Genomic DNA, 11,943 nt, shown 5'->3' with positions numbered 1-11,943 from the left:
GAACCCGCTGCGGTTTAGTTGCCAATATAAAACAAACGTTACAGATTCTGCTTCAAACTTAATTTCTTTGCTGTTTTCTCAAGTGCGGATAAAGCCCTGCAGATATTTACTGTGGTTTTAGCCTTTTCCCTATACCAGGGTGGTTGTGATGGTGGCAAAGTTCTCTTCCACAGAGCTTCAACCATCCTTGCTGCTTCCGTTTACCTGAGGGGAGTGGTAGCCTAGTGGTTACTGAGGTGGGTGGGTTCAACCTCTGGGTGGGTTCAGGTCTCAGGGGTGGCAACAGAGGGGAACTGCTGGGGGATCCTGAGTCAAACTCAAACCCTTGGATCATCACATCTTATGTATCCCACTGGGCTCAGTCCTGCCCTGACCTTAGGTTCAAAAAGAGCATTCCTTCAATTGTCTGTCGCGCATGACTAACAGGAGCACGTCTGATTGGTTTACACCAGTAACCAGTAACAGTAGAGTGAGCGGCTAGAACAGGAGTCGGCAACCCGCGGCTCCAGAGCCGCATGCGGCTCTTTAGCGCCGCCCTAGTGGCTCCTGGAGCTTTTAAAAAAATGTTTGACCTCTTTTCCCTTTTTTTTTCCCTTTTTTCTTCCTTTTTTTCTCTTTTTTCCTTTTCTTTCTTCTTTCTTCTATTTTTTTCTTCTTTTTTCCTTTTTTCCTTTTTTTTGCTCTTTTTTCTTACTTTTTCCTTTCCTTTTTAATCTCGATATTTCGACTTTTTTCTCAAAATTTAGATTTTTTTTCTCAAAATTTCGACTTTTTTCTCAATATTTAGATTTTTTTTCTCAAAATTTCGACTTTTTTCTCAATATTTAGATTTTTTTTCTCGACATTTTGACTTTTTTCTCAATATTTAGATTTTTTTTCTCGACATTTTGACTTTTTTTCTCGACATTTTGACTTTTTTCTCAACATTTCAACTTTTTTCTCGACATTTCAACTTTTTTCTCAAGATTTTACTTCAACATTAATCTTGACATTTCTACTTTTTTCTCAACATTTTGACTTTTTTCTCAACATTTCGACTTTTGTCTCAAGATTGTACTTCAACATTAATCTTGACGTTTTCGACTTTTTTCTCGAAATTTCGACTTTTTTCTCGACATTTCGACTTTTTTCTTGAAGTGCATAATGAAAAAAAAAATCTTCCCCCAGTTAAAAGTAATATAGAAACATGCAGCATGTGTTGTCTTCAAGACTTTTAATTTTTTGCGGCTCCAGACATATTTGTTTTTTGTGTTTTTGGTCCAATACGGCTCTTTCAACATTTTGGGTTGCCGACCCCTGGGCTAGAAGAAGGAAGTGTAGGCCACAGGAAATATAAGCTGTAGGGCGCACAACCTAACAGGCTCAGAGTTTTCAGTTGTAATTGATACTAATGCTGCTTTTGTGGTGCAAGGATTCAAGATTGCATAAATTGCATATGGGACCTTTTTTAAGGAAAAAAACATAACTCTGCCCCTTAAAGTGACAGAATACAGTGCATCAGTTAGAACATGGTTGCCCTTTTGCTGACTCGACAGACAAGAATCATCAATGGAAAATAATTTTTCTAAATTGCATTCATCCTTCATTTGGCTGAAAGAACTTTACTCTTCAAGGAAGCTAGCGGCTGCTTTCATTAAGCACAAGGAGTGTATCTTATCCGGTGGCCTTTTCAGCCAACAGATCATCATTCAATTTAATTTCTTTAGGGGTTTTGGAATCGCAGTGCCTGTCGTCTGCCATAATCATAACACTAAATTTATTTCTAGAGAATTTAAAAAGAAAAAAAAAAAATCAATGTCAAGGTACACTGGCACTGTTCTGATGACACATCTTGGGCCAGCACAAAGAAGTGGAAGCCATCAACTCGTGGAAGAGCTACAGAATATGTTGTCCATTGATCAAGGTGTGTCTGCTGGCAGCTAAACCCTCCAGGTACAGAAAAAAATAAGTATTTGGGTTACTACAAGCAAAGATTAACTTTTCACAGCACTTGATGTAACAAGCTGCCTAACCTTCCAAGTCTTGATTTAAAAAAATACCTATTCATTTTCTGGGGAAAAAAAAGATAATAAAGGGGAAAAAAGCTTGTTTTTTTTCAGCATCTGAATACACTAAACAAGACTTGAAACCATTTGAAGGTAAATTTCTGCTTTTAATGTGTTACTTACTTTCTATTTGTATTGAAAACTTGGACTAATATGAGTCATAAATGTTCATGTGTTGGTCCCGGGTTGGAAGATAAAACCAAATTTTGCATCAGGTCTTAATTGGTTCAAATTAACAATCTTCCTTAATCCTTTATCATTATTGCCTTTATTTATTTTTTCATTCGGTGGGCAATAGGTGAGAAAAAAACAACTCAAGTTTCCTTATTTAAAAACAATGATGACGCTAGTCTTGGTTTAGGTTTTGTCAGATTATCATTTTATAGCATGCCGTCAAAGCCGTTAAGGCTTTCGTAGAAGTTACTCTTGAATTATTTTGCACACATTTAATGTAAATCTTATATATGAAAAGATTAAAGCAAAAATGGTACACTCGCGGTCAGAAATGATCCACTAAGGCTTTGTTGTAATAAAACATAATTCCAATTAGATCCTTTTGAATTATCTAAGCTTTAAAAGGAAAAGATGAAACGTTGTTTGGTTTCTTTCAGAACCATTATATTTTAAACAGAAACAGCAGGAGGTAAGCAAATGATGTAAGCTGAACAGAAATGGGGGTAAAAAAGGGAATAATTAAAGAACAAAAGAAATAATACCCTCTGGAGCTGATTGTGGATATTTGTCTAATTTCACTGTATGCCAGAGGCGAAGCCTGTTATTTAAACACCCAGGAGTGCTAATGATGTTTAATGCATTGGTAAAAATATGAAGTGGGAAATGCGACACACAGAAAGCTCGATTGGAAAGAAGTGCTACTCTGCAGAAATTTTTTTAAAAGGACCCTCTTATGTATCCACAGATTGTCTTCTGTGGAACTTTAACAGAAGTTTGCCACAGAAAAATGACACCAGATGATTCTAGTCTAGTCATGTCTGAAGTTTAGGCTGGTGTTGGCGAATGATTTATATTGCTTTAAAATACATTATCTGTAACACATATATATATATATATATATATATATATATATATATATAATCATGTTTTTTCTTGGTATACTTCATTTCTGCCAGTAATGGCATCATTTGAGTGCAGTTTCAGAGATGTCTCCTAATCCATATTCATCCAAGAGCTTTAATGATTTAAAATGATGAATAATATCCCTCAGATTGATAACTAGGCACCTAGTCACTGCTTAACTCAGTTTCTGGGAAAAAAAAAAAAAAATTAAATAAGGGAAGACTTAATGTACTGTCCAGTAAAATCATGTTTTAGCTATTAGATTAATTACCGACACATTTTTGATGAGCTCTCCCTCAACAGACAGAGCAGGGATGCATAAATAATCAGCTCCGTTCTCGCACAGAAATAAGCTCGTGGTGGTTTTATGTTTAAATCATGACTGTGGAAGAGAGAAAAATTAGTGCATTCAGTTTTTAGAGATCTGTCGTGCGTCCTCCAGGCGAGCTCAGAGGTCAGTATTGATGCACTTTGAAGTTTTCCTACACCAATGCGGAAAGGTGGACCGTGCCAAGGAGGAGTACTGTAAAGCTGGACTGAAATAATGTTGTACAAGGTAGCGGATGATATCGGTCTGGGTCAACCCCCTTCCTCAGTTCGGTTCTCCTCTTTCACAGAAGTCAGGTTTTAATATATGCAGCCAGCCTGAGTGACACCATGGGGAGCTCATCATGTCACATAATTTGTATTAATGAGTAGCTGAGAACAATATGTGTTATGGTTCACATGCAGCTGGCTGTCTTTCCCTAATTATAGGAAGAGAAAAATCAGTCTCAGCCTCGTCTCATGCTATAACACAAAGTGCACATAAAACTTAAATCACTGCAGATGGACTCCAAGCTTTGCTTTCAAAGAGGAGTGTTTCACTCAGCCGGTTCTTTTGTACCGCCAATATGTTCATCTTCTGCAGACGGTTGTGGCACTTGTGACCCGGTAAGTTATAACAAGATTTTGAACATTATCATGTGGGAATCTATTTTACAGGTCAGTCCAGTTTGAATCAGGCGACATCAAGCATTGCTGAATTGAGCTGTGGTTTTCGTCAGGGTCGGACACTTCAGCGTGAGTGTCAGCCGATCAAAGTGCAGCTGTACAGCTGATCCTAGTCAATGAAATCGTACAGTTTCAAAGTGTGCATCACACTTGTGCGGTGAGCACGAAGACTTTTGATTCCGGTGTTAATGGTATGACAAATGCACATCAGAGGCATCAGCCGTTGAGCGTTAATGCAACTCTGCTGTGTGTATGGTTAAGCCGATTTATGCTCCTGCGTAGCAGCTACACACGTAGGCCATTACGCCGTTGCTGGCATTTATACTAATATATATATTTATATTTATGCTTCTGCACAGGAGCAGCACCAGGATTTCTATTCTGGTCAATGTAATTTTGAATGGGCCTTTTTAATTAAGACTATTTACAGAGCTGAAAATCCCAACTTGATTGTCTCTGTTGTCTCATAGCCTAGGCCGTTAATGCTGAGACACGAGCTGTTGCTATGAGCTTTGACAGCGCACTCCCGCTCTCTTTCCGTGTTAAAAGTTAATGTAGCTCACCCAGCAAGCCCCCCCTCCCCCCACACAATTTGAGCAATGGGTCAGCTTGTCTATATATGTCCCACTCCTGTGTGTTGCTTGTAGGCAATAGACCAGGGGTCGGCAACCAAAAATATTGAAAGAGCCATATTGGACCAAAAACACAAAAAACTAATATATCTGGAGCCGCAAAAAATGAAAAGTCTTGTATAAGCCCTACAATGAAGGCAACACATGCTGCATGTATCTATATTAGTTATAACTGGGGGAAGATTATTTTTTTCATTATGCACTTCGAGAAAAAAGTTGAAATGTCGAGAAAAAAGTCGAAATGTCAAGATTGATGTTGAAGTACAATCTTGAGAAAAAAGTCGAAATGTCGAGAAAAAGTCGAAATGTTGAGGAAATAGTCAAAATTTTGAGAAAACAGACGAAATGTTGAGATTAAAAAGGAAAGGAAAAAGGAAGAAAAAAAGGAAAAAAGACGAAATAAAGGAAAAAAGAAGAAAAAAGAGAAAAAAAAGGAAAAAAAAGGAAAAAAAAGGAAAAATAAAAAGTCAAACATTTTTGAAAAAGCTCCAGGGAGCCACTAGGGCGGCACCAAAGAGCTGAATGCGGCTCTAGAGTCGCGGGTTGCCGACCCCTGCAATAGACAAACTGAAAAGGGGACAGGCAAACGGGCCTGCTTGAAGAACATGACGTGCCGACACACAGACAGTTGTGACTTGTGACTTCATAAAAGTAAACATTTTTACTTTTGATTTTGAATTCAAATGTTAATTACAATGATAAAAATAATTCAAAAAATAAATAAATAAAATAAAAAAAATTGTCCGTTATTTGTAGGAGTGGGTGGGCCTAGGCCCGTCAGGCCCGCTCCTAATGCCACTGTAACTTCTGCGTTATAGTTTGCGTCACTCTAACTGCTGTAATTCCACCACAACTACTACAGTAGGTGGCAGTGTCGCCAGGATGTTTGGAAACTGAAATTGTAGCAATTTTATTGCCTATGCTCATTCCTACCACGAGAGAATATCATCTTTATCACATATTTGGTATTTGTTATCGCTCCTGTATATAAGTACCATATTTTCCGCACTATAAGGCGCACCTAAAAGCCTTTAATTTTCTCAAAAACCGGCAGTGCGCCTTATAATGCAGTGCGCCTTATATATGATCATTACGGTAATTTCTGTTACTGTAGTCAGGGGGATTGTGGGTAATGTAGTTGGTGTCGCCGAAGTAATGGTGCTAAAAACGTCAGGAATCGTCACAGACGTTCAAGACAACAGCAGCGACGCTGACTCGCATAATGGCGACTTTGACGAGACGGAGCAAAGCTGGTTTTTATTTTGTTAATAAAGTTTGACATACAGTACTTTTCTTCTTGTTTTTTTTTTTTTTTTTGCATTTGCTGTAGGATTTTGTAGCATTTCCTGTAGCGCAGCTCCATCAGGTAGATACGTAACTCAACCCCAGCCACTATAGTATGGTATTTTACCATATATTTATTGCGCCTTATATATGGAAAAAGTTTTAAAATACGTCATTCATTGAAGGTGCACCTTATAGTCCGGAAAATACGGTAGTAATTTTCCAATGCACTTTTGCATCTCTGGTTATATTTGTTATTAATTGAGCCTGAGTTTAGTAGTAGAGTAATGCGAATACAAGACATGGTGTTTAAATGATGGCTGTGTGCAACTTTGCAACTCTGGCTGTGATGAGATGCTGCTGCCCAGGTTTCTTTGAGTGCAGCCTGCAGTGACTTCCAGCTCTCCGTGCTGTGCATAGTTTTATGCGACAGAGTTGCTTTCGGACGTATGAGAGGCTCATCCAGGGTTTGTTCAGGGTGTTATATAGGGATTACCTCTCGCTGCAAACCTGAAGTGTACGCTAGAAAAATGTTAACAAAGCAGAAAAATGGAAAATGTACAAGGTATGTGTTTGTTTTCTGTTCCAGAAAAGAGGAAGCTCTGACTGTGAAGGAGGGTAAAATGGTCTTACTGTTACCTGAGGGCAGAACCTCAAAGTGTGTGTCTTCTTTCTTACCTTGAAGCCAAAGCCTTGCTACCTGACAAATGTCTCCGTCATGCTTCATTGTGTGACATCATCCTGAAACAGCCCTTCTTGGATCTCTTGGGAGTTTGCAGAGGCATAACACTACAGGGAACAAAAGCATACAGACATTCTTGGGTGATGACAGTGTATGCAGGGCTGTCATACGCAAGTGCATTTGTCCATATGAATATACAATGTCAACAAAGATGTTGCATCAGAGAAATATCACAAAGTGTGTGTCAGTGAAGCAGCCAGCTTAGCTGACACACAGGCTCATCCAAGCATATACACAGGTAAAATATTTCAACTTCAAGTTCTCTCGTCTGCAGTAAAATTACTAGGGATCCTGCTTTCTGTGATGAAAAATTAAAATGTGTTTATACAAAACAATGTTCTCAACGGTGAATAAATGCTACCCGTGCAACTACGTAACTGAAACAATCACTTAGGAATATGGGAGCCTTGTATGTTTAATAGTTTTTCTGTCTGAAATATCCCAGCTAAATTACCGCCTTAAATTATTTCTTATTCAACGTGCTGCATGAGATGTCAATATTGTGTACCAGCTTAGAAACATGGTGTAAAACAAAAATAACAGAAATAAAACATGCCTTCTGGTTGATGTTCTTTGTTAACAACCATGTAAAAATGATTTTGGAAAGTTAATTCTATGTAAAGCATAAGTTGTACAGAGCCTAGGTACACTACCCAAGTCATTTTTTACACAGGTCATGAACATCATAAATAAATAATACCTGGCTTTGACGCTCAGGTGAGGAACGATATCTTGGGGATCGATCCACACCAGGAGCCCCCCCACCAATGAGGGCATCACCATGGGGTAACCGCCCAGATCAGGGCCGCTGTCGGTGCTTTTTTTCCCCACCTGCTTTTTTTTACCGGCTCCCCGTACGTGATGACGTTCCGTCTTGTGATTGGCTTTTGACCGTACGTGAAGATCACTGATAATTCTGATAATTCCTTGTATATGTTTCTTCTCCCTTTTACCTCCACTATGATCTGCTGCTTCTGACTTTACAGAAGTGTATGTCTCTATACGTTCTCATTGTTGAATCTGTAAATGTCTAAGCAAAATAGTCATAATACATTATATAAATATAATTAAAAAAATGTAACGTCAACTAAGCGCTCACTGATTAATCCGCAATTGCCAAAAAAGACGTTTTGAATGTGAAGACATGGTGAAAAACTACCTTCCTAGCTTAACATGGCAAAAAAATACCATCGCATAATACCATGAATGCACACTTCCGGGGAAAATATTGCAGCCCGATACAATCTGGTACCCACACCGGCCGACGTCCACACCACAGCCAAGGCAGCAGTGACTCCCCAGTGACCCCACCAGGGCGATCGCCACGGCAACGACCCCACAGGGCAAGTAGGCCCCGTTGAGAAAGATCCCCATGTGAGAAAAGCACTGAAGCTAACGTATGAAAAAGTAAAAACAACATTAAAATATACCTAAGAACAAAATAAATTTAAAAAATAAATAAGTACATAATCAAATAATTGAAAAATAAGTAGTGAAAATAATAAGAAATAACTTGATAACAATAAAATAAGCCACACTAATAAAATAAATAAAATGTCAGTTATAAGCTAAACTAAAAAGGAAGGTCTTGAACCTCTTTTTAAAAATGTCTCTGCGGCCCTGAGGTTTTCTGGTAGGCTGTTCACTTAAAAGGCCGGTACCAGAGGACCTCAGCGTTCGCGAGGGCTCATAATTTAGATCAGATAAATAAGAAGGCCCAAGACAATTAAGACACTTATACACCTTAAAATCAATCCTGAAACGCACAGGGAGCCAGTGCAGCGATTTTTAAAACTGGTGTAATGTGGTCCCGCGCTCTGGTCCTCATCAGCACACGTTCAGCTGAATTCTGTTGTAGTTGTAAACTTGAAATACTCTTTTAGGAAGACCAGAGAGCAGGGCATTACAGTAGTCTATTCTACTATAAATAAAAGCACTTTTTATAGCTCAAAACACACAAAATCAGCCCCAAGTTATTTAAGCATTGCTTGTGTTGATGGTCAACAATAGTTGATCGGTCCTTCACCAACCGAAGTGGTTGCACTCTCCTAATAGAAGGTGATGCACAGATGCTTCATAAAGCAAGTTTCCAAATGGTTTCTGCTGAGGACTTCCCGTATAGTTCTGTTTAACCAACCATCTGGCGTGTCAGGGTTAGGAAGGGGTACAGTGTATTTTAAATTGTCTTCACATTATAGCCTGGCTGTGGAAGAGGTCACGTTTCTGATGTATTTTGAGAAATCAAAATAATTTTGCAGTCCTCAGATCTGTAGCTAAATCTTTTCATACTGCTGCTTCATTCAGTTCACAGCTGACGGATGCTTTCGCTGCAGAGGAGCAGAACACACGTGTTGACCCACAGCGGGGTTGGTCCCGTTTCCTCCTTTTTTAAAGACTATTGAAAATACCCAGCAGAATATTTGACTAAAAACCCCTGATTAAAAAAAACCTCAGGAAAGAAGGGTTCTCTCCATCTTCAAAGTGATGAAGGAAGTGCTGGGTTCATGCTCCAGAGGGGCTACTTCATTACTGTAAGTGTATTTGATGTTCGGCTGTACCACGGGTTCAGGAAAATGAGATCGCATGGCATCTCTAACCCAGCTCATTTCATAAAAACAAAGATCTTGAGAATCCATAATTGTCCTTCAAAAAATCCCAATCACCCTCATGAGTGGGATAAGAAGAATACAAAAGGCTTCATGCATCAATAGCAATAGCCCCTTCTGTACAGTCTCATTTTTGTAGAAATTGACTTTTCCTATCTTCATCTGAAAAAAGACGTGATCTCACATGTTAATGTTTAAGTATGTAGTGTGCGTTCTTTAATTAGGGTAATTTAAATTCATTGAAACATAACTGTGTGGCGGTAATTCTGTCGGCTGGTTCGCTGATGACCTAATGTAACTGTGATAGGGGTCAGTTACTGTACGAGTACACCAGTCTTCAACAAGACTGGTCAGAATATCCAAGCAGGAATTTAGAGGAAATACACACATTTCAGGTTATACCACAAGTGGAAATGCATATAAAACTTCTCAGACAGGCTCTTATGACTGCTATTAAGAGCTCTGCTGTCAAAAATGGATTCATTTTTTATTTTCTTTCAAAACTCCAAGGTTTATTATTAGATTATTAGATTAGGAGAAGTCTTAACTTTTGATAAAATCCATAACACCATTTTGAGTTAGAAGAGATTTAAGATTTGAATGTGTGCAGCAAAAATAACAATTAATGTTAACCATGGGGCAACGGGCCAAAATAAAATTCTATTTTAAGCCTCGGACAAGACTCAAATATGTCATGTGATGATGTGTAAAGGATCCGTAGAGACAAAGTGAAGTAATTTAACATTTGCATGTGTACAGAAAGTGTATAGAGTTCGTAGAGGGATCCTCCACATGGTTGCAGCCAAGTCAACAAAAGTTCACTGCCTCTGCAGTATTTACGACAAAATAGGCAAGTGTTAGAAGCATGCTATGCTCAGATGATTAGCATATTAAAAATCATGAATTAAACAGTTCCAGAAGCATCCAAGGGGAGTTTAGTGAGCCCATATAGTTTAAGTATTCCCAAGCAATCACTTGGAGCAGTGTTAACTTTTTTTTTAAAGTAGGACAATCTTGGTGTATGTTTTTGTGTTTTGGGGTAAAAGCTGGATGAGATGTTCACATCGATCATGTCTGCTTTATTTTAGTAGAGTGCTGCATCCTTGTGGGAGATGGTGAGAAAGATGTTACGGAGGATAAATGAATAGAAAGAGAAGTGAGCATGAGAGGACAGAAGAAGTGGACGCAGTACAGTCAAACAAAGTTTATCTTTTATTTATTTATCCATTTATTTAATCTTTTTTTTTACAGAATTTTCCCAGAAACTGGCTTTGACTTATGGTCCTAATGGTAATCGGAAATAATGTTGATACAACTGAATGGTTATCATTAGTTCATTATGGTGAGATTGCTAAATGGGCTGTCCATTGTCCTTACTTTGCAACTTTAAACATAACTGTCACTTTATTGACATAATTTATATGGATAAAGAGCCCCCTTACAGTTGCCTCCTGGCCAGAATGAATCTACTAATCTTACACGCACACAAGCTCCTCAGTCTCACCTCTAATTTCCCATTATCATCCTGCAATGTCTTTGAATTATTCATGGGCCGGCCTCGCTGTAGGGAGAAAGCGAGGAGAGGAGGATAGGTGGAAAAATGGAAATTAAGTGAAAGAGCAAAGGGAACAAAGAGACAGAGAGAGAATTAAAAGTACTTTTAAAGAAAAGCTTGATATAAAGAAAAGTAAAGCATTTGTGCAAATGTACTGAAAGGATGCAACAGAGACAATTAAGAGTCGAGGAAGCTACACAGTATGTGCCTGTGTGCACTGAAAAAGGAAGGGCAGGGTGGTAGAGAGCTGCAGAAGTATTTCCTTATTTCTTTTTTTTTGCCCGTCCCTCTGGTCCACATGGTTCTCTCCACCAACTGTAAGCTTGAGGAGTTGTGCCTCTAAACTGAGTCCTGTCTGAATATTCATTGGCTTAATTTGCATAGCTCACAGATGGCGAAAGCAGATGCTCGTTACGGCAAGTGTCAATTTTCAAAAATTTGCTTTCATGACAAAACAAATAAAGCTATATAGGAAGATGGAGCGACTCGAAGCCTCCTGGCAGAGCTGCCAAAGCGTGCTGCAGCGTGTGCGCAAGACGCCTGATGTGGGAAATACTTTGAAGTGTGTGTGTGTGTGTGTGTGTGTGTGTGTGTGTGTGTGTGTGTGTGTGCAGCGCACAGTCCAGATCTACTACATCTGACGTGTGTCTGAGTATTGTTTGTACAATTTCATAAATACAACAGAAGAATTAACTGAGATTACTCTGAAGAGCACTGATATTCTTTCACAAGAGCACTCTGTGTGGAAAAGAGGCGATGAATTTTTAGATTTTATCACGTGTGTGGTGGATTTTGTTTCTATGAAAAAATAAACTAAAGTGCTAGAAGGCATTTATATTTCCTGAATGAGTACAGCCTTGTACCATTTATACAATTTCATTTGGTGAAACAGAGGAGACAGGCAGGACCAGGTGGATCAAAGACCTTCACACTTTTTAATCATTTGAATTCTGCCTGAAGTGGGGGGGTGCAGGACAATGACAGACTAAATTCAACATAAAACAGAGCA

Source organism: Cololabis saira, chromosome 14 (assembly GCF_033807715.1).
Source record: "Cololabis saira isolate AMF1-May2022 chromosome 14, fColSai1.1, whole genome shotgun sequence".
Taxonomy (NCBI): domain Eukaryota; kingdom Metazoa; phylum Chordata; class Actinopteri; order Beloniformes; family Belonidae; genus Cololabis; species Cololabis saira.
The sequence above is the reverse complement of the archived record's forward strand: the minus strand, read 5'-3'. Positions refer to the sequence as shown.